The 23171-nt window shown below is 47.2% G+C and overlaps 1 protein-coding gene across 3 annotated transcripts in view; it reads right to left on the reverse strand.

Annotated features, from left to right (window-relative positions):
• Positions 1-21667, reverse strand: part of PPARD (peroxisome proliferator activated receptor delta) — an 81542-nt gene extending 59875 nt beyond the window's left edge. For 2 of the 3 annotated variants that reach the window (XM_059178535.1, XM_059178537.1), the window contains exons 1-2: positions 21507-21667; positions 17710-17793 (exon numbers count right to left, since the gene is read on the reverse strand). The gene's annotated coding sequence lies outside the window, so the exon portion shown is untranslated. The remainder of the gene's footprint in view (positions 1-17709; positions 17794-21506) is intronic. The other variant, XM_059178538.1, reaches the window with a different exon arrangement.
• Between the last annotated feature and the right edge of the window lie 1504 nt (positions 21668-23171).

The raw sequence follows: 23171 nt of genomic DNA on the forward strand, positions 1-23171 counted from the left end.
TTTTGTAGATGACATGATACTTTCATAGAAAACCGTAAAGCCTACATCACAAAACTAATAAATGAATTCAAAGAAGTTGCTGGATATAAAATCAATATGCAGAAACTCGTTGCATTTCTATATACTAAAAATAAACTATCGGAAAAAGAAATTAAGAAAATTTACAATTGCATCAAAAAGAATACCTAGGAATAAATTCAGCCAAGGAAGTGAAATACCCGTACTGTATAAACTGTAAGACACTGCTGAAAAAAACTGAAGACAACACAAATAAACAGAAAAATATACCCTGCTCATGAGGTGGAAGAATTACTATTGTTAAAATGTCCATGCTACTGGGGTGCCTGGGTGGCTCAGTGGGTTAGGCCTCTGCCTTTGGTTCAGGTCATGATCTCAGGGTCCCGGGATCAAGCCCCACATCGGGCTCCCTGCTCAGTGGGGAGTTTGCTTCTTCCTCTGCCTCTGCCTCCTCCTGCAATGCTTGTGCTCTCCCTCGCTCACTTGCTCTCTCAAATAAATAAAATAAAAACACTAACTTGAGAAGACATCTATATCCCTATATTCACTGCAACATTATTTACAATAGCCAAGATATGGAAACAACTTAAGTGTCCACTGATATTCCACACAATGGAATATCATTTAGCCATCAGAAAGAATAGAATCTCGCCATGTGTGAAACGTGAATGGACCTAGAGGGTATTGTGCTAAGTGAACTAAGTCAGACAGAGAAAGACAGATACCACGCAATTTCACTTATATGTAGAATCTAAAAAGCAAACAATCAAACAAAACAGAAAGGGATTCACAGATACAAAGATCAAACTAATGGGTCCCCGCAGGTGGGGGGTGGATGAAATAGGTGACAGAGATTAAGAGGTACAAACTTCCAGTTATAAAATAAACAAGACATGAGGATATACTGTACACATAGGGAATATAGTCAATAATATTGTAACAATATTTGATGACAGACGGTAACTTGACTTACTGTGGTGACTTATTTTCTAATGTATATATTGAATCACTTTGTTGTACACCTGAAACTAATACAATATTGCATGTCAATAATCGTTTTTTAAAAATCAATCATCTTTCTACACATTAGCAGTGAACCAAAAAGTCCAAAAGTCCAAAGTCTATCCAGAGTTCTAGAAGTAGAGGTTAGAGACATTGAAGAAACAAATAGTGGAAAATTTCCCAAGGACTCTTCAGCCATTAGGGCCCTGCAGATACTAAGGAAAGAAGATAAATACCTGGTTATATCCTGGTGGTATGCCTGAACTCCAAGAATAAAGAAAATCCTGACATCTTTCAGAGAGGAAAAAAACAGATTACCTACTACAAAGTACCCCAAATCCAATTAACTTCATTATTCATATTAAAACAGAGAGCAGTGGCCTCAAAATTCCAAGGATTCTATACTCAATCAAACTATTGATCAAGAGGGAGGGCATGGGAACTCTTGTACACTGTTGCTGGGAATGTCAAACAGCATAGCCACTATGGAAAACAGTATGGCGGTTCCTTACAAAATTAAAACTAAAATTAGCACATGACCCAGCAATTCTACTCCTGGGTATATAGAACCCAAAACACTGAAAACAAAGACCTAAACAGATATTTTTACATCCATATTTATAGCAGCATATTCACAGAGCCAAAAGGTGAAAGCTACAGATGAATGGATCATTGACAGATGAATGGATAAACAAAATGCGCTGGAGGCATACCTCCCAGATACTTGCAGGTTCAGTCCCAGACCACTACAATCAAGCACACATCACAATAAAGTGAGTCCAGTGTTTTTGGTTTCCCAGGGCAAGTAAATTATGCTTACCCTATGGCATAGTGTAGTAAGTGTGCAACAGCATTATATCTTAAAAGATGGACATATCTTAATTACAAAATACTTGATTGCTATGAAATGCTAAGCTTCATTTGAGCTTTCAGTGAGTCATAATCACTGATCACAGATCACCACAACAAATTTAATAAAAATGAAAAAGTTTTAAAAATTGCAATTATTACCAGAATAGGACACATGATGTGAAATGAGCAAATGCTGTTGGAAAAATGGGGCTGAGAGACTTGCTCTCGGCAGGGTTGCCACAAGCCTTTACTTTGTGTAAAATAAATAAGTAAATAAATAAATAATTTTTTTAAAAAAAGGAATTTCTCTCCAAAGCACAATAAAATGAAGTGCAATAAAACAAGGTACGCCTGTATACAGATACAGGGGAGTTTATTCAGCCTTAAAAGGTAAGGAAATCAACTTAACCAATAACATGGATGTACCCTGAAGCCATTATGTTAGGTGAGCTAAGCCAGTCACAAAAGCAAAACTACTGGATGATTCCACTCATGTCCTACTGAGCCTAGTCAAATGCCTAGAGACAGAAAGGAGGGCAGCCATTGCCAGGGGCTGGGGGCAAGGGGTGGGGTGGGGCATTACCTACAAAGTTTTATTTTCGCAAGAGGAAAAAAAGTTCTGGAGATGGATGGTGGTGATGGTTGAACAACAGTGTGACCACACTTAATGCCCCTGAACTGTACATTTAAAGAAGGGATAAAATAGTAAATTTTATGTTATGTCTATTTCACAATGAGAAATAAATAGACAATAAACATAACAAACAAATAAATACAGCGAGGGCACTGTGCCACCATTTTGGCAGTTCCTCAAAGTGTCACAGAGTTATTAGCACATGACCTCGCAATCCCAGCCCTTATTCCCGAAAAAACTGAAAGCATATGTGCACACAAAAGCCTGTAAAGGAAGGCATGAATAGGGACTGGAAGCAACCCAATGGATAAGCAAAATGCACTTTACATCAAGTAGAAATAAAGAGGAATGAAGTACCATTACGTGCTACTTAGCAAGCACACAAATGAACATTTACAACGTTATGCTGACTGAAAGAAGACAGACACAAAAGGCCACACGTTGTATGATTTCATTTATACGAAATGTCTAAAATGGGGAAATCCCTAGAGAAGGATAGATTAGTGGCTGCCTAGTGATGGCTGAGGGGAGGGTACTACTGGGACTATTAATAGGCATAGGGTTTGTTTTGGGGTGATGGGAATGTTCTTGAATTAGTAGTAATACACATAGTAAACCACTGAAGCGCACACTTTAAAGTAGTGAATTTTATGTTATGTGAAGTAGATCTCAATTTTAAAATGCTAGAAAAAGATAAGGAATGTAACATGAACCAGGTGCCTGGGTGGCTCAGTCGGTCAGGCATCTGCCTTTGGCTCCAGTCATGATCCTGGAGTCCATGAATGAGTCCTTGTTCAGCAAGGAAGTCTGCTTCTCCCTCTGCTCCTTCTCTCTCTCTTTCTCAAATAAAAAATAAATTAAAGGAAAAAAAAGTAACATAAGCCATTCATATTCTGCCTCGTGGTTCGGTAATTCAAAAGCTTGTCCCTATCCATGCCTTCTCACCCTGCAAGGCAGCCTGTCCTCCTCTACCCTCTGTGTCCCCTGGCACTCTCTGGCTGCTTACCAGCCCTTCATCGCCCCCATGACTTCCCACTTTCTGACTCTTGGGCAAGGCCTGCCCCTGCCTCACCAGACCCACCCCTTTCCTGGCGGGTCTCCACTTCCCACACAGACCTACCCAGGACCGTCTGGAGGCTGAGACACCAGCCCCAACAGTCACCCCAGATGAGCTGCCCAATGACCAGGACTGCTGTTACAAGCGTGTGTCAGCTGAGGGATTCGGTTTCACGGAGGAACTTAATTATAGCTCAGGAGTGGAGGAAGGGAGAGGAGCAGGGCAGCCTTGAGGGGACACACAGGAAGCTAGCCTGCTCTGTGGCCCAGACAGCATCTGTCAGGTCGCACCAGGACTGGGATCCCACAGGAAAACAAGTATGACCCAGTCAAGCCCACAGTGACACACAGCTTATGGAAATCATCCTGTTTATAACCATGAATTCCTGGCCCCGCCATGCAACACCAGCCCATGTGCAGACCAGAATGGTCCAGAAGAAACCTGAGATGTTAAGTCTCACTCACTCTCAGGGCCCAGATAGGCCTTTTCCTCTCCTACCCCCATTTCGCTCTGTAAGAAGTAAAGGGGAGGCAGAGCTTATCCCTCCCAGAATACCCCATCTTCAGTTTTCTGACTCTGGGCTGTTTTTCTAGAACAGAATTGGAGCTGTCAAGGATGTTGGGAACATCCTCCCTATGCCGGACTATGCTCAGACCCCTGCCCACTGCCCAGCAAGGTGCCACAGAGCAGCTGCGAACATGCGAACATGCGGGCATCAGCAGGGCTGGGGCCACCAGACCTGTCAAACCACTTGGCCTGGGCACTGCCAGGTGGGGAAAGCAGACCAGGTGCAAGTTCATGGAAAGAGCAGAGCCTCGGTGGAAGAGCACGTCCCACTGAGACGTATATCATTCTCCCTGCTTCTGACCCTTATTCTGGGCTCTGCCTGGTTGCCCTGCCTGCTCTTTGAGTGAGGAGATCCCATTGCAATCTGCCACTGCCCTGACCCCTCAGCCTACGATCCAATTCCTTCTTGTTTCAGAACAGAGCCAGGGACCCAGGCCCTGCTATTATTCTTCCCAAGTACCCCCCACCCCATCCCCAAGACAAGGCACGATCATTCCCACCTCTACTCTGTGTACCTTTTTTTCTGAAATCATGAGAGGGTTCTCTCTAAAAACCATGAAAAGGAATCTTCAGACTGGAAGGCAGTATCCTTTCTGGGTTTTGTTTGGAAGGAGGAGAAAAAGGCCAGGGGTGGGGAAGGAGAGCAGACAGGGAGGGGGGTTGGGAGAAATACGAATGGGGAGAAATAGGCACCTTTTTGCCCTCCGCCCTTTAAACCATCACAGCAATGAACAGTCATACTGTCCTTCCCAAATGCACCTGTTTGGGCAAGACGCCTTTCTTTGCTCATTCACAAAGGGCAGGGAAGGTTAGAGAGCAGAAAGAAGAAACCACCTGAAAAACAGGAAAGACAAGTCCCAGAATGGAATGTTAAATAATACCCCACTTTTCAAAGAAAACCAAGTAAGTACACACACAGTAAAATCTGAAAGAACACAGACTAAAATTTACACCAGCCACTTATGGATGCCGTGATTATGTATGACTCTTAGTTCCTTCTCAGTGCTCAGCTGTATTTTCTTTCTTTTTATTGAAGTATAATTGACATACATTAGCTTCAGGTGTACAACATAACGATTCAACATTTATATCCAATGCAAAAAGATTTCTACAGTAAGACTAGTTACCATCTGTTACCATACAAATTTACAAATAATTTTTTCTTTTGGAGATGAGAACTTTTAAGATTTACTTTCTTACCAACCTTCTAATCTGTAATACAATATTATTGACTATGCTGCATGCTATCCATTCTATCCTCATAACTTAAGTATTTTTTTTAATATTTTATTTATTTATTTGACAGACAGAGATCACAAGTAGGCAGAGAGGCAGGCAAAGAGAGAGGGGAGAAAGCAGGCTCCCCGCTGAGCAGAGAGCCTGATATGGGGATCGATCCCAGGACCCTGGGATCATGACCCGAGCTGAAGGCAGAGGCTTTAACCCACTGAGCCACCCAGGCGCCCCAAGTATTTTTTTTTTTTAAAGATTTTATTTATTTGACACAGACAGAGTGCATGGGAGGTGCATAAGCGGGGGAGGCGGGGGGGAGAGGGAGCAGTAGACCCCCCCCCAACTGAGCAGGGAGCCCAATGGATGATGAACAGACAGATGGATGGACCTGGGGCTCCATCTCAGGACCTGAGACGAAGGTAAGGTTAACCGATTGGGCCACCCAGGCACCCCAACTTAAGTATTTTCTAATTGTCTATTATGAATAAGCACTATTTATCTAATTAAAACATTTTCAGATAAATTAAAAACCACACACATGGAAATGCTTGGGCCTGAGTGCCAGCTCACATTCTAAGAAACGCTGCCTCCCAAACACTGGTAATCCCAGCAGCGATGGTATCTGATTAGCTTCTCAGCCCCCAGGTACAAGCTTCCAAAGATGTCTTTCACTATTACTACCTAAATGGTTGGCCAGGGGCAAGCTCCTCCTTCAAAACCTTCCGCGCAAGCACCCAGAAGCAACTGCTACTGTCCTCACCCATGGGATACAGTCCCCAACCCCTTCAGAGCTCACAACCCAAAGCCAGAGCCTCAGAAAGGTACAAAACCAAACACAAGGCCAGGGGCTCCTGATGTCCTCAGGTTGGAAGACTCCTCTTCCCAAGGCCCAGATCAAGGCTGGAAAGGGGTAGGCTGCAGCTGCCAGTGGGAATTACTCCATGGGGTCCTGCAGGCCATCACTGACTAGACCCAACAACCACCCCAGCCAATGCTCAGGTGGAAACAGGGCCCAACCAATAGTCTTGAAGTTCTGTTTGGTCCAATCAACATTTACTGGCAACCACCCCTTGGTGGGAGGTGCCCAGGGTCCAGAGACAGGCTAACAATAAAACAATCAACACCTAATGAGTGCCACAGCTGTGCTGTACCTGTATGAGCTCTTTTAATTCTCAGGTCATCCCTGAGAGGTCTCTGGTTAGTGCCCCCAAGCTACAGATGAGGAAGCTATGAAGGCACAAAGTGACTTGCCCAAAGCTACCAGTAGAGCCAGACCTCAGCCCCACATATTCTGGCTTTTAACCAGTACCCCATATTCTCTCTCTCTTGTGTTCTTAGCCTCAGAAACAGCCAGTGAGCTAAAAATATAAAGAGTGCCACATGCTACTTCCTGTTCTCCTCCAGGGGAGAGCTCATTCCCTTCTGAGAAGGCAAAGAAATGAGAAGGGCAACTGTCCCCTTGTCCAGGACCCCCGGGACCCACAGGTGACCAGAGGAGAGGTCATCAAAGCAAGCAGGTGAGCACAGTCCCCAGAGCCCAGCCGAGTGCACTGCTGAGATGCCGCCTCTGCCTGCCTCTGCCTCTTCTGATTCCCCATGCTTTCCCTGCACCCCAACCCCAGCCTCCAGCCAGGGAAAGTGGGAGCAGAAATAAAAATAGCTCTCTAAAAATAAACCAGGGATGGCAAGGTACAAGAAAGGGGAAAAATATAAGGCCACTGCTGGTTTGAGCCCAGGGTCCTGCTGGACTAGGTAGGGCCCCCGTTGCTAAGCAGAACAGATAGCCAGAGCCCTGATTTCCCCTTTGGCCTCTGCTCACGGCCTACAGATGCACATGTGCACACATCTGTAAGAGTGACATGAGCAAGAAAAGCCAGCACTGAACTGAGAAGCACAGGGGGATCAAAAGGCTTATACCTCAGGCCATGATTTGTCAGGTGTATGACCTGAGTAAGCTGTTTAACCTCTGTGATCTACAACTCCTCACCTGCTAAATGGGTATACCAATATCTGCTTCTTGCAGGCTGGTGTGAGGGACAGTGAGCTCATCTATGGCATGACGTCTGGCCCAAGGGAGAAGCCGAATAAAGGCAATTTCCCTTCCTTTCTTTCTCTCCATATGTGCCTCACCGGGCCCCGTTCTCCTTCTTCTCTCCCTTCACCAGACTGAAAACAGGCTGATTAATCACTTGCATCAGAGATTGGTTTTTTTCTCCTACAAGTCCCTTCCACTCTACATGCCTGGCCCACCACCTTACTGGTTATTTCTTCTGGTTTGATGTGGGGCTGCTCACTGCCTTGAAGCAGATCCAGGGAGACACTAAATGCAGCCATTCTCAGGACCTCCTCTTCCCGCTAACCTGGAACAAGACTCTGTAGGGGGCTCTAAAGCCTGCCAACATTTGGTTCTGCTCAGTGACCAACAAGACACTTTGCTGTGCTCGAAAGCAGGGAGTGTTCTTGGAAGCCAACACCAGTCTGGCCAGTCAGGCAGGTACTTTCCAAACTGGAATAATTAGATTCAACCAGCCATCCTCCTTGGGGAGGCCCTGCTATGTGGTAATCAAAGACACAGCTTTATAGACCTGGGTTCAAATTTCAGCTCTGCCATTTATTAGCTGTGCAGCTTCAAGCAATTGTCCTAACCAGTCTGAGCCGCAGCACCCTCATCTGTAAAAGAGGTATGAGGATTCCTACCTCTCAGCATTGTGTGCGTTAAACAATGTGATGCATGGGAAGTAATTAGCACAGTGCATTCAACATGTGAGAGCCACAGCTTACTTGGCTCCTGGATAGCTACTGACTTCTGGCAGTATGAGAATGGGAAGGGGATTAGACACAGGTGAGCCTAGCTCTCAGAATCACAGTCCCAGCCTGGAATGCAGGCAATAAGGCAATAACTCCACCATAATATACTACAGTAGGTACTAAGCCAGAGGTAGGAGAAAGGACCCTTACTAGACCCCCAGTGGAGGAAGTGATGAGAAGGAGACATATGGAAAAGACTCTGCCAAAACCAGAAACCTCAGCTGTCTCCACTAAGCTTCAACCAAACAAAAGAGCAACAACTAGGAAAGGGGGCCTTAAGTTTCCATCTGCAGATGTCTGACTGCTGGCCCGTGAAATGACTTCCCAGACAGAGCTCTGGTGTAGGTCAATGCCAAGCCCATCCTGGGAAGCAAGCCACTTAGGCTGGCCATCCAGGCACTCTTCCATCTGACAAGCGCTCAGTGAGCACCTCTTGCCCATTAAGGAGACAGTTTCTGGGGAAATGGATCTTTGATTGTGGCTAATGAACACACGTCAGGACTGAGAACGTGACCGCACACTGCAGCTGCTCCCTTGCGACTCAACAAGGTCTCTGACTCATCAAGAACATCAGAGGAAAGGATCAGTTCTTTCTCACAATGGAAACAGAAGGCAGAAAGGAGGCCAAGGTTCAGACCGCAGTCCGCAGAGAGAAAGCAGCTTAAGGACAGAAGCCCTGAGAGCACTGGAAGCAGCTCATGAGTGACATTCTTGGTTGTCTACAATGTGCCCAGGGTGGGGGTACAAAAGTGAATCAAAAACAGATTGTCCTGGGGCACCTGGGAGGCTCAGTTGGTTAAAGTGTCATGACCTTTGGTTCAGATCATGTTCTCAGGGTCCTGGGATCAAGTCCTGTATTTGGCTCCTTGCTTGGAGGGAGTCTGCTTCCTCTGCTCCTTCCCCCTGTACATGCTCCATCTCCCTCTCTCTCTCTCAGATAAGTAAGATCTTTTAAAAAAACAAAAACAAAAACAAAAACAAAACAAAACAAAAAAAAACAGGGTGCCTGGGTGGCTCAGTGGGTTAAGCCTCTGCCTTCGGTTCAGCTCATGATCTCAGGGTCCTGGGATCGAGCCCTGCCATTGGGCTCTCTGCTCAGCAGGGAGCCTACTTCCCCCCCCCTCTCTGCCTGCCTCTCTGCCTATTTGTGATCTCTGTCTGTGAAATAAATAAATAAAATCTTTAAAACAAACAAGCAAACAAAACAAAACATGGTAGCATGTGAAAAGACAAGGCTATGCTAGGCTTGCAGGGGACCAGAGACAGGCCTTGACCTGGGTGCGATAAACCCAGCAGGTGAGGGAATGGGCTAAAGGATGGATACAATATTTTTCTGCAAGGTGTCAGACTGTGAGGATATGAAAGGCAAATTTTAAGTAGCAGTTGTAAATACACTGGGACATTAAGATGCCAAAAAAAGAAACATCATAGAAATCATACACTGGGATAGAAATATAAACAAGACTATGGGGCACCTGGGTGGCTAGAGGGTTAAGCCTCTGCCTTCAGCTCAGGTCATGATCTCAGGGTCCTGGGATTGAGCCCTGGTCGGGCTCTCTGCTCAGCAGGGGCCTGCTTCCCTCTCTGCCTACTTGTGATTTCTGTCAAATAAATAAAATCTTTAAAAATATATATATATGTGTATATATATATGTGTGTGTGTATATATATATATATGTGTGTGTGTATATATATATGTGTGTGTATATATATATATGTGTGTGTTTAACAAGACTAGAATAATACAAGTTTGATTGGATATGTTCTGCAGTTAAGATAATTTATTCACCTAGTGATTTTCACTTGGGAGACAGAAATTATTTTTGATCAATTTGTTACCAAGCATTTAAAATTTTTCAGTAACAATTTGATGCCATTATTTAGAGCAGGTTCTGGAAAGAGTCACCTAGGACTACAAAATGAGGGAACACAAGGAGGGAGGATTTAATCTATGGAGACAATTTGTAACTGACCCCAGATGACAATGAAGCTTACCATGAACTACCAGCAGGCTATCATTCTGGAAAGTTGCACGAGGACTATCATGGGGTCACTACCCGGGGAGAGCGTGACTTTTCAAGCTGAGCTTACTTGACCTTTTGGGATCGGGTTCTTAGAAACCCAAGTGATGCCATGAGGACCTGGAGGACGCAGAACCCTGAGGTTGGGAGTGGGACCCTCTAAGGAGTGGGCAGATCAAGGGCTCTGAGACTAGGGGCGGGGGGGGGGGGGGCTTGGAGGTGGCGAATCTAAGGGATAACCATGTACATGCAGTGGCACCAGCTCCTGTCCTTGGCTCTCTTTTTCTGGCAACCCTCAGCCTCCTGGTTGGGCAGCTGGGGAGAAGGCAGGCTATGGGGCTGCTCCTGGGAGGAAGGGCAGGGAGGTGCTCAAGCTGTAAGAAAGAATTTCAGGTGGCAGCCGTGGGACCCATGCTGAGTAGCCCAGGAAGAGTGGAGTGGGACAAAGTAGCAGGCATGGGGGCCTGGAGTGAGGACCCCCAGAGACCCCCCTAGTACTGCCTAGGGAGAGCAGAGTGGCCAACCTGCATTTCTAGGAACACCACTCCATGCCTCCATGGACAGTGGAGCTGCCTTTATTATTCAGAAAGAAAAGGTTGCTTTCTTCTCCGTCTCCTAGTATTTTAAGTTGACTATATTTACCTGCTGATGTGCCCTAGGTATGACATGACAAATATTTGATGGGAAGGAATTGAGGAACACAGGCATAAAGGCTGAGAGGGGGTGTGAAGAGGAGGAAAGAAGGGAAGAGGCTTAGAGCCAGGTAAAGGGAGAGATTTTACAGTTCTTCAGGGTCAACAGTGATCTGGCCCCCATCAATTCTCTGACCTCATCTCATCACCTTCTAGGCTCTTCTCCCCTCATTCTGCTCCAGCCACTGTGGTCTCCTGACTATTCCCCAAACACACCAGCCATGTTCCTGCTTCAGAGTTTTTGCACTTGCTTTCCCTCTGCTTGTAAGGATCTTTCCACACATGGCTCGTTCTTCTCTTTGAGCTCAAATATTACCTTCTCAGTGAGACTGTCCTCAAGCCCTCTATTTAAAAGTAATACTACTCTTTCCTGCCTTTTAAGACAGACTTTATTTATGTATTTATTTATTAGAGAGAGAGAAAGAGTGTGTGCACACGAATGGTGGGGGGGGGGGGGCAGAATCTGAACCAGACTCCAGAGTGCGACACCAGGCTCAATCTCACGACTCTGAGATCATGACCTGAGCTGAAACCAAGGGTCAGACACTTAACCAACTGAGCCACTGAGGCGCCCCTTGTTTTATTTTTTAAGTCTGCTCCACGCTGAGCTTGAACTTATGACACTGAGATCATGACCTGAGCTAAAACCAAGAGTCAGACACTTAACTGAGCCATCCAGGCACCCCCTCCTACTTTATTTTTTGATACAGCATTTACCATCATCTGACATGTTAACTACCTAATTCTGGCTCTCTCCTGGTTCCTGACCATAACGACCATGAAAGCACAAGACATTTTCTATCTGCTTTGTTTACTTCTTCAGCCCCAATGCCTAGCACATAGGAGGTACCCAATAACTGCACATTAATGAGTGGAAGATGGAAGTGGGGTCAGATTTACACTAATCCTGGATCCTCAACAGTCTGAAAGAAACCCCCTCTTACTCAACTGACTGAAGATGTGGGGTGACTTCCAAAAGCAAGGATCAGATACTACCTGAGGCCTTTTCTTTTACTCCCAAGAACTCCCTAAAAGGTCCCCTCAAAGAATAAACTGCTTCAAAGATTAGTCTAGGAAAGGGCAGGACCTAGAATCTTGCAACAGGGGTGCTCTAAGACTTGAATGAAACAAGAGTGAGGACCAGCCAAGTCACCCCCTGGGCCTGGAGGCAAATGAGCCTTGGAGTGGTTTCCTATTGCCACTGCTACCAATTACTACAAATGTAGTGGCTTCAAACAAAACATATTTATTCTTTTATAGCTCAAAGTCCAAAACTGGTTTCACTCCAAAAATCAAGGTATTGGCAAGGCCACGCTTCCTCCAGAGGCTCTCGGGGAGTGCTTGCTTCCTTGCCTTTTCCCGCTCCTAGAGCTGCATTCCTCACGCTCCCTGGCCTCTTCCTCTATCTTCAGAGCCTGTGGGGTAGCAGCCTGCAGTCCCACTGCCCTCTTCTATATCAAATCTCCCTTTGCCATCCTCTTCACAGGACACCCGTGACTGCATTTAGGGCCCATTCAGATAATCCAGGATAATCTTCCCATCGCGAGATCCTTAAATTAATCGCCTTGGCCAAGTCCATTTTGCCATATAAGGTAGCATCCACAGGTCGTAGAGGTTATGGCCTACATACATTTGGGGACCATGACCCAGTCTACCACCATGGCAGATAGATTGCAAGAGCGTGGAAGAAACAGAATTCAGACCTCTGGTCTACGTGAAAGACCAGAGCAGGAATCTTGGCAGTGTCCTGGGCCAGGGGCTTTCTTTTGCTATCATTGCTTGCTATTATCTACGGGGTGGGGAATTAATTTCTTGGAACTGAGCATTTTAGCCTTTGGTGGGCCTCCTTGGAGATCTACCCTTGAAGGGTCGTCTGCAATCTGCAGCCTCCAATGGACTACACAAGAGTACATCCCAAGATGCAAGTGCTGAGGGCCCAGGGGAAGCCACCGGGATCTCTGGGCTCTCTTGAAGGCTTTTGCAGGACGGGAAGCTGGAAAGAAATGGTCTGGACCAGACAGACAAGCTCACGATCAGCGATGGCAGGTAAGCCTTCTTTCATGAGAACTGCCCTCGGTAGAGGGTTCTGAGAACCCCTGTGGCTTCGGCGAGGGAAGGAAGACTGCTGTGATCAGAGCAGCTGATCAGCTGGTAATGTCTGATGTCAGGAACAGACAGGTTAATGGCAGTCTACCTGCGACATCAACTCTATTGTACTTGGCACCTCTGAGAGCTATAGGAAGATGGTTTTGGCACAGACACTGAAATATTTGGATAAGCAAGCCATGACAAACACAGCCACTCCGGGACCTTGCTTTACACCTTGGGCACTGTCCCTCTGTTGCATAGATGTCATATGGCTTCTTACTGAGTTGGAACATGCCATCTCACTGTGAATTATTTCACTCCTCCCCAAAGCCCTCAAGGGCTCAGTGAGATGATTAAGGAGACTTTTCCAGTGTAAGAACTGCATGCTTCCCGTATTGGTTCTACTGATGTCATGTTCAACAGGGGACCCAGCTGGCCAGAAATATTTAGTGGGCAAAGCAATGGAGCAGTGGCTGTCAACCAGGGGTGAGTCTGCCCTGTATTGGGGGATGTGGCAATGTCTGAAGACATTCTTGGTTTTCACAACTGGTGCAGGGAAGGAAGGCAGAAGCAGGGGAGGGTTGCTATTAACATCTAGTGGGTCCAAGCCAGGAATGATGCTAAACATCCCACAACACACAGCCTACTCAATGAAGAATTCCCCAGCCCAAAATGTCTATAGCACTGGAGGTGAAGAGAGTGAGAGACACGAACAAGGCAATGCTGGAAGCAACAAAGGGACACTGAGGAAAGTGTACCTTCTTTGCTTGTTTGGAAAAGGGGATGAGAGGTAAAGCTCTGGGTTCTGGCAGAGTGAAGGAAGGCCTGTTTCTGAGGAGCAAGTGGGCCCGCAGACTGTTGGGTATGTAGGGTGGCCTGCTTGGCTACACCTGCCACTGGGAGAGCAAAGTTGGCCTGGACTTCCACGGGAGTGGAAGCCAAAGAACTGTGTGCCTCTGAGGTTACAACTCTTGGATGAGGGAAGTGCCAAGAGCAGTACTAAGACAAGGATCAAGGAGTTACAGACAATTGCAAATGAGGGCAGTGAAAATCTGCTTTGAGGCACCTATTGGCCTAACAGTAGAGGAATGAACTTAAGCACGAAGTGGTTTTCCCACAACACAGGGAGCCTCTCCCTCCAGTGTCCTCCCCGTGGGAGAACTCTTTCACAGGTGTGGCACTATGAGCTGTGGAGAATTCGCCAATGATCTCTGGAGAGCTGTGGAGATGATGACAAGGCGGCGTGGAAGGCAGGCTTTGAAGACTGGACTCAAAAAAAATAACACAATATAACATAACATAACATAAACATAATATAACAAAACAAAACAAAATAAAATAAAATAAAAAAGGGGTGTCATGTTGCACTGACCAGAACACCCAACTGTTGAAGAGAACCTGGCGGCTCCCCACACTGAGGCCCTCAGGGCCACGCTGGTAAATCAGGGAAGGAACTGCTAGACGAGACAATAAAAACTGACTTTGTTAAATCATGACCCTTAAGTATGTGTCTTTTAAATATTCTTTGTAAGGAGAGTCATATGGTTGTCTCACGAAAAATTGTGGGAAGCTAGTCATTTTCTTCTTGAAACATTTTTACTTCAAAGAAAAGAGTAACACACTATAATTATTTAGACTTTGAGTATTTGACAGACTTTTTCTTGGAAAGGGAGATTCAAATAAAAAGCCCAACGGTATGGGGTGGCACCTGGGTGGCTCAGTGGGTTATGTGTCCTATTTCTGGTTTCGGCCTGGGTCATGATCTCAGGGTTATGGGATCGAGCCCTGTGGCAGGCTCCGCACTCAGTAGGGAGTTAGCTTGAGATTCTCTCTCTCACTCTCCCTTTGCCCCTCCCCACACACATACACCTGTGCTCTCTCTCAAAAAATAAAATCTTTAGGCAAACAAACAAAAAACCAACCAAACAAAAAAACCTGAGAGTATGTTACCAGTGATAAAAATCAAGCTTTCAAGAGAAAATCCAAATTATGGAAAGCTTGTATCTACCACTCTGAGCTTAACAGCTTCTCAACACTTGAATGCCTTTCTGTTGAGATCAGTGGTATTAATATGATTTATTGATATTGTAAAATGAAATATGTCAACATTTAGAAGATTTATGTGACTTAGTGAACCAATATTTTCTGGTGACCAACTTAAAGTAAAAGATCCATTCAAAGCACAAGAGGAACCCATGGATTTTAATGTTATAGTATGAAAACTCTGTTGGTAAGGTTTCAGACTCCACACTCCAACTACCCTTTAAGAAACTACCATTTGTCCTATTTTGGTAGTGTATCAAAGAAGAATATCCACAATTATCTGCAAAAGCTGTTAAAAGCTATTACTCCCTCTTTCTCAAGAACCTATCTGTGTGAGGCCAGATTTTTTTCATGGCCTTCAAATAAAACAACATATCTCAAGAGACCAAAGCAGACTGAAGTAGTTATGAGAATCCAGCTGTCTTCTGTTAAGCCAGACATTAAGAGATTGCCAAAAATGTAAAACAATGCCACTTCTCTCAAATCTGTTTTGAATAATAACCATTTTTTCTTAAACATGCCATTTGTGGTAAATGTAATGGGTTTATTATTATATTAAATGGATTAATAAGTTAGTAATTTAAAAAAATTCCTCAGTTTTTAGTTTCTACTAAGATAAATAGAAGTTCTTGTGCCCCTAATAATTTTCAAGAGTGTAAAAGGGTCTTGAGGTCAAAAGGTTTGAGAATCATTGTTTATGATGCTTATGACATTCATTGTTTATGACAGCACAACAGTTGACTTCAGGGGCACCTGGTGGCTCAGTTGGTTAAGTATCTGCCTTCAGCTTAGGTCATGATCCCAGGGTCCTGGGATCAAGCCCTGTGTCAGGCTCCCTGCTCAGCGGGGAGCCTACTTCTCTCTCTGCCTGTAGCTTCCCCTGCTTGTGTTCGTGTTCTCTCTCTGGCAAATAAATATATAAAAATCTTAAAAACAAACAATCAAAACCACTGAGGTGCCTGAGTGGCTCAGGTTGTGATCCAGGCATCTTGGGATCAAGCCCGGCATCAGTCTCCCTGCTCAGCAGGGAGGCTGCTTCTCCCTCTCCCTCTGCCAGCCACTTTGCCTACTTGTGCTGTTTTTCTGTTAAATAAATAAATAAAATCTTAAAAAAAAAAAAGACCTCAAAATAAACCAACTTTCTTTCAAGGCCCAATCTGAAACCCAGTTTCTTCAGGAACAAAGCTGATCCAAAGTAACGATCAGCTCCTCTAAATGAGTATACCTGCCATTATCCTCATACCCACCAGCTCTCTTCATATTTTCAAAATCTTTTTGTGCATATGTCTTTTCTCCCCAGCCAGACTCCACACCCTTGGTGGGGAGGGAGGGGGAGCAGCCAAGGACTGTATCTGAAACATCGGTCACAGGACCTGACCTCAGATGGGAAAGATGAAGATAAGGAACACACCACAGACTTCTGAGATTAGCACTGAAAAATCTGATAACGCCCCAGGCTCACCTTTGCCAGTGGAAACTAAGAAGGAAAATTTCTGGCTGGGACTGGGAGCTCAAAGCTCAGGGATAAACCGGACAAGTGAATTCTGGACATGCGGCTCTGTGGCCAGCTGCTGCTGGAACGAATGACAAAGCCATGAACTCAGTGGCTCTCCCTCTACCTGATCCCCTCTCAGGGAACCTCAGCGGCCTCCCACACCCCCCTTCTTCCTCATTCACATTTCCTTCAGAGGAAGGACTGGGCATGGGTTTGACAACCAGAGGGGCCCCTGCCTGAGGCATTCCTGCAAGATCCACAAGCGAGCTGGCCCCCACAGACAGACAGACATGTGGGCTCAGCACCCTGTTTGGCAACAGGAAAACCCACAGCAAGTTAAAGGCAGAGAAAGGGAAGTGAAGCCCATAAACAGCTGCTGGAACCACTGAACTTCAGAGATTAAAACAAATCTGACAGGAGCCCATGTTTCCCCTGGCCCCCAGCAGGGATCTCCCCACAGCCCCGGCCGCCCAGATAGCTGAAACAATGAACATCGAGTTCCCTGCAGCTCCCCTTCTGAGGGTTTATAAAATCTGCCAGGCATCCTGAGAACAAACAGGGAAACAGTGATGAGAGGCCATCCACATTGTTCAGACACTGGTGAGGACCTGCTATGCCAGCAGAGATGGAAGGAAAAACTCTTGTGTATTATGCCCAGATCTCATGTGTGCCAACAAACTTTGGACCCATCAGGCAGGGAATGAATTTGGTTTTTTTCCTATCATCACTTCCCAAGTGTCTAGTACTGTGCCTGGTACCCAGCAGACACTCAGGAATGCCTGCTGCATAAATGAAAGAGAATGTAAAGCACCAACTTTGTGGCCTGGCACCCATATGGATAGAGAAGAAAAGTTTGTGCACTGATTCATTCAACAAATATTTAGAATCTCCTCAGCACTAGGCAGTCCTAGACACAACAGGAAATAAAATAAGTCCCTGCCCTTTGTGGATTTTATGTTTCAGTGGGTGCAAAGGTGAGGCAATATCAACACTCCCCAAAAAACTACATAAGCCATAGACATTTAATAATTATTTAATAAGCGCCCACTATGTGGAAGCAACGAGTACCACATGTTATGACAGGCACCTGGGATCTGGGAACTCAGCCCTAGTGAAACTTCCATCATTTAGGCCAGGATCCTAAACCTGGGATGTCTCAGTTGGTCGTCAGAGGTCCTGTGTAAGGAAAACGGGATTACCTCTTTGGCGCATCTGTCCTCATCTATCGGTGAACAGAAGCCACTGCGTGAGTACCACGTGCATGCCCAAAATGCCACACAACGCTGCAGGACAGAAAGAAACCCAACATCTTTACTGGAGAGGCACTGGGGTCAGAAAAGTAACGTTCATGTTTTAAGTAAACATGAGGGCTCCAAAACTGCTCTTAGATAAGCGGGCTCTTTCTTTGTCCCTCATACACACACACACAGCCTGAGATGTTATTCTGGGCCTGAGTCAGCAAATATTTCCCGATCCTGGAAGGAGTCTGCTCATTTCTCAGTAAGCAGACACCAGCTTTGCTCATTTTCCCTGAGCGAGGCAAAAGGAGCTGGCCAAGGGAAGAAGGGACCTGGAGCCCAAAAGCCTCCACAGGTGGCAGCTCAGAAATGGAGATGCCCTGAGTCATGCTTGAGTCCTTGACCAAAGCCCTGTGGCAGGAAGACTAGAGTCACACCCGAATCACCCGCCTCAGAGCCACAGAGGCCAGGAACCATCTGCCAAGAAGAAGACCCACATGGCTGAAACCTGATGCAAGGGGTCATCTCCTCCCTCCCAGGTTCGAGCAAGCACCCAGCTCTCCTCTGACTTGGTGAAACACAGCTGCTGCAAAGGGCTCCTCCCCCTGGATCCAAAGGCACAGCAAAATACTCAGGAACATCAGACCATCCCCAAGCAGAAGCTGCCATGCCATGTACAACAACATGGCACAGACGAGGGCATTGCACACAGAACTTCTGACATGACACAAGCCAGAGCCTGGAGGGACAGACAAACTTGGTGGAGACACTGGGCAGGGAGGAAGAAGAGAGTGATCCCACTGTGGACAGTGCAGGGCAGTGAGGCAACTCCTGGTACCTGCAGGCCCAGCTCAGGCATGGGTAGTGGGCCCTGCAACTGGGCTCCCCAGCCAGCAGGGACCACCCGGGGAGGTGGGCCGCAATGATGGGCTCTACAGCTGAGGCCTTTAGAAGCAACAGGTCTGACTCCTCCTGAGAGAGAGGACATGCCGGGATCTGCAGGGCCTCGGGACAGCTTGCACAACAGCCAGAACAGCAGCACTCTATCGAGAGCAGAGGCCTACCTGCTGCCCAGGCCAGCGTGCAACTCTGGCTGGCCTCTATCAGGCCCTGAGGGACCACAGGTGGGGTAAGGGCCATTCTTCTGGAACGGGTAGAGGCCTACACCAAAGGAGGAAAACAGTAGTGGAGAAGCAAGAAGAAATAGCCAAACAAAAAGAACTAAGGAGCTGATGGACTACAGCCTCTGTAGAATAATGTCAGGGGACCTGTCTGCCCACACCTTTGAAAAAGAAAGAAGGCTGACCCAAACTCTGCAAAACTCTACTGAATGGGAACTTGGTCACTGATAACTCTGACCACCGCCAAGGCCACAGGGTGGACAGATGGCAAGAAGCTTACCAGCCAGAGCTGGTGGTGCCAAAGCTGTTCCATAAGGACTGGGCTTGACCCCTTCTTAAGCCCCTCTCACCTGCTGCCTCAGTGGAGAGTACTAATGGGTAAGCAAAGACAGAGGAGCAGAAAACCTCTAGAAAGAGTCAGGTAAAGTCCTTGGGAGTCAGACTGGACTAACCTACTGCCAAACACATGACTTCACCTTCATCAGAACGACACACTATAACTCTGGAGGGATGCTTTATGTAAGAACAAGGGACCCCTTTTGGTCCATTCTATCCAAATCCCACCCAGGCACTGCTCAGGGAAGGACTCAGGGGTCAATGGAGAGGGGAGAGGCTCAGACATCCACAGTCCTATTCCTTTCACAGAAAAGGGTCAGTACACAAGAGGGCTCCCAAACTTTTAAGTCTGGTCTAAGCTGGCTCACTTGGCTCTCCACCACAGCTCCTGAAGGTTGCCAATTCTGTGTCCAATTCTGGCTCAAAGACAGCACGATCCTCAAAAGAGGAGACCTAGAAACCCGGAGTCAGGTGAAACAGGGCTTCACTTCTAAATGTGAGAGTGGGTCATGCTTTCAGAATCCTCCAAGATCAGTCTGGCCAGAAACAGGATAATGTTATTTCCTAAAAATCTCTCCAGGGACCAATGCCAAATAAAGGAGCTCAAATTGAAGGCATCTGAAAAGAACTTTCTGCCTGACAAGAAGGTTAAACCCCCAGACACACCAGGAAGGCAGTGGGCTTTCTGGCCCCAGAGAAGATATCTCTGTGAGTGGCCAGAAACAATGACACCGTCCATCTAACGCAGCCCCACCAACTCCCCAGGCAGATATCCACCTGACAGGGCAAAGGGACCAGAACTTAGGGGTCAGCCTTCCTCCTGGAGCCACAGGAAATTAAGCTCTCAAGGAAAACGGGAGGGAGAAGAACCTTCAAGAGAACCTACTCATCAGAGGCCCAACGTTCAGTGGATTAGAGATACACGAGTGAAAATCAGAAACTGATTCAGGTGACCAGTAACAAATGGGACAGATGCCTGCCAGCCCCAGGGCTATCAGGCTAGCAATCTATTTCAAAACTCAAGTAGGAAAAAAATGTCTTGGAGCCAGTACAGAGGAAAAAGGTTACGGGATTCTTTGGGACACAACTTCTGGAGACTCCTCTTAGCTTTGGGGGATGGCGCAAAGGGTGAAGGGTGGGAGTGAGGCCAGAGATAATCTGGAGTATCATGGTGTAACTGTGCTTGGTACATCCAGAGTGGAAAGACAGAGAGCCCTGTTTCCTGGAAGGGGAAAAGAGTTGGATGAGGCCTCCAGCTACCCCTGGCACACACCCAAGTCAGCGGCTGCTCTCTCCCCAAGGGTTCCTGGAAGTCAACAGACCCATAAAGGGGAAGTATTAAAGCTGAGATTAGAATGGTCTACAAACTGGACACCATCCCTGATGCAACACCCAAGTAAATGCTCCCACACAGACATGCCTGCTACTTACTTCAGCTCTTACTCTAATCAGGGGCTGGACACACCCCCCACTCCCCCCCACGACCCCCCCGCCAGGGGTATCTCAGTAGCAAATTAAGGGAAAGCAGAGTAGTGTGTGGAGCTAATGCTTCTCCCTGAAATAGAGGTAAGAGACTGGAAGGGAATGAGAGGCAGCTGACAGGAAATTAGAGAGAGAGGCAAAAATTGGGCCTCTGAGGATAGCCAGGGTAGAAGGGGCTTAGGTAGACAGATTGCTGGCAAAGTACAGAAAAAGCCTAATAACACCGCAAAGATGACCAGAAGCCGTAATGCCGAGAAGGGCCAGGCAATGGGGGGAGGAAGGGACAGGGACGGAAAAAGAGAGCAAAGACCGGTCAAGGGTGGGGGGACGAAGGCAAGAGGTAACGAGAGGGACAGAGAAGATTCCCCCAAGGAGACCCTGGGTAGAGGGGGCAATGGATTTGGAGACACCAGAGAAGCGATGAAGGAAGAGGTCAGAGACAACAGTAGGGAACGAGAGAGGACCCCGAGCCGTAGACCCGGCTCTCGGGTCTCGGCCACAGAAGTGGGAGGAGACGGAGCCACTAGGCCCAAGAGGGGGCATAGAGTAGGGTGGGGGAGGCCCGCGGTTCGGGCTCAGTGATGGGGTTCCAAAAGGCCAGGGGCTCAAGGGCGGCGGGGCGCCAGGAGACCCACAAACCACCGCGGACCGGCCGGGGCCGGGGTGTCGGGAAGCCGCAGCTGCTCCGCCGCGGACCCCTGCCGCTCCCCTCATTCCACTCCCCGCCGGGCCTCGCGCCCCGGCCCCGCGGGCCGCCTCAGCCCGGACTAGCCGCCTCCTTCTGCCGCCCGCCTACTGCTTCCCCCGACCCGGGCTGACCTGTTCTGGCCGTCTCCCGGGCCGCCGCTGCCGTCCCGCAGGCTACGCAGGATCCTCCGAAGCCTGCCAAAACTTTTCCCATTAATCCCCAGCTCCGCAGCGGCCGCGGCGTCACACGCTGCGCGGCCCGGACCCGCCCCACTATCCTGACGTCACCGCGCACCTCAGCCCACTCCGTTCTCTCCACGCCCCCTTCCGCCCCGACCGGAGCCAATCACAGAGCCTCCTGGAGACTCCTCTGATTCTGCACTCCGCCCACCGCACGCTCCGCAGGGCCCGCCTGCAGCGCCCTCTGGTGCGGGATGCGGGCGCGGCGGCTGAAGGAGGAGCAGGAGGGGATGTTCCAGGGCCAGTAAAACAAGTCCAGCAAGTATCACAAAAGGGAATTTAAAGCTGGAAAGGAATTTAGAGGGCGTCTAATACAGCCTAATACAGCCTCCACGTCCTTGCAGTGAAGAAACAGTCCCAGAGAAGGTGAGTGACTTGCAGTTAGAAGCAACGCCGAGGTTAGAACCTGGGTCTCCAGACCACGCTGAAGGAGTCAATGCTGCCTGAAATTTTAATGAAAGGGTTTTCTCTCTCTACAGGCTTCTGCAACTAGAAATTTATGGTTATGGAGTTTTTACCTATCTTCCTGAATATCCAGCTAAACTGGGAGAATTCTCCTTACTGTTGTAGCAAATTCTGCTCTTCCTTCCTAAACTAGTTTTTTGAGACCTGGAAGAATCCTGTTATCCCAAACCTGTGCCTTCAGATATACTGTGAAAAGATACCTAGCAGCTAGTAGGCAGTATGGGAGAAGTTGGGTTTGTCATCTAGTGACCAACAAAACTTGATTCATAGGTATACCAGCAATGTGTAACTCCCTTCTTAACACCACCCTTAAATTTAAGGTTACCCCTTCCCTCTCAAATACATTCCTCTGGCCACACCCTCAGATATCTGGATGATAGAACCCTGAGTGATTTTTTTTCCTGCTTCTCTCTCTCTTTTGTACTTTTTGATATAAATATGCATTACTTTGTAATGTGCATTCAGACGTCAACCTCCTTGCCCTTCGCGATTGAAGTAAGAGTGAATCATGGAGGTCAAAGCCTTCCCTAGATTTCTGCCAGTTTCTGGGGATTTGTGTTCTAAATCTCAATGCCTTCAGGCTTTGTTTCTGCCAGGCTGTTGTAGTGCCACGGTTCAAAAATGCAGAGATGAAGCTCAGCCCTTCCTGAGGACTGCCCACGTATCTTCCCACACAAAACATTCATGGGTAGAGAAGACATTCTGATGCTCTGAGCCCCGCAGCAGGGTCCCATGATGCACTGCAAACAGTTGAGGCTCACACACCAGACATTCTTTAGAGTCTTTTCTGAACAATGCTTTTGAGGTTTTCTAACTGGCCCTTCACTGCTTAGGGTCTTGCCTTCTCCCAGATCACTACTTCCCCTCCCTGCCGGACCATTCTCTCCTCTATCCCACCCTCTCTGGAGAAATTCTTCCTGATTTCCAGGCAGATAGATACAACTTAACCCTATTCTTCATTGCTAGGGTTCCCGCTAACACTCGCGCCCTAAAGATCTTCCTTTGTACCACTAAGAGTCTTATTTCTCCTAATAAAAATAGCTCCCTTCCTAAGAGAAATTCTGGGAGTGTTCTCAAGATACTACATTTTCC

Source organism: Mustela lutreola, chromosome 6 (genome assembly GCF_030435805.1).
Source record: "Mustela lutreola isolate mMusLut2 chromosome 6, mMusLut2.pri, whole genome shotgun sequence".
In the NCBI taxonomy this organism is placed as follows: Eukaryota; Metazoa; Chordata; class Mammalia; order Carnivora; family Mustelidae; genus Mustela; species Mustela lutreola.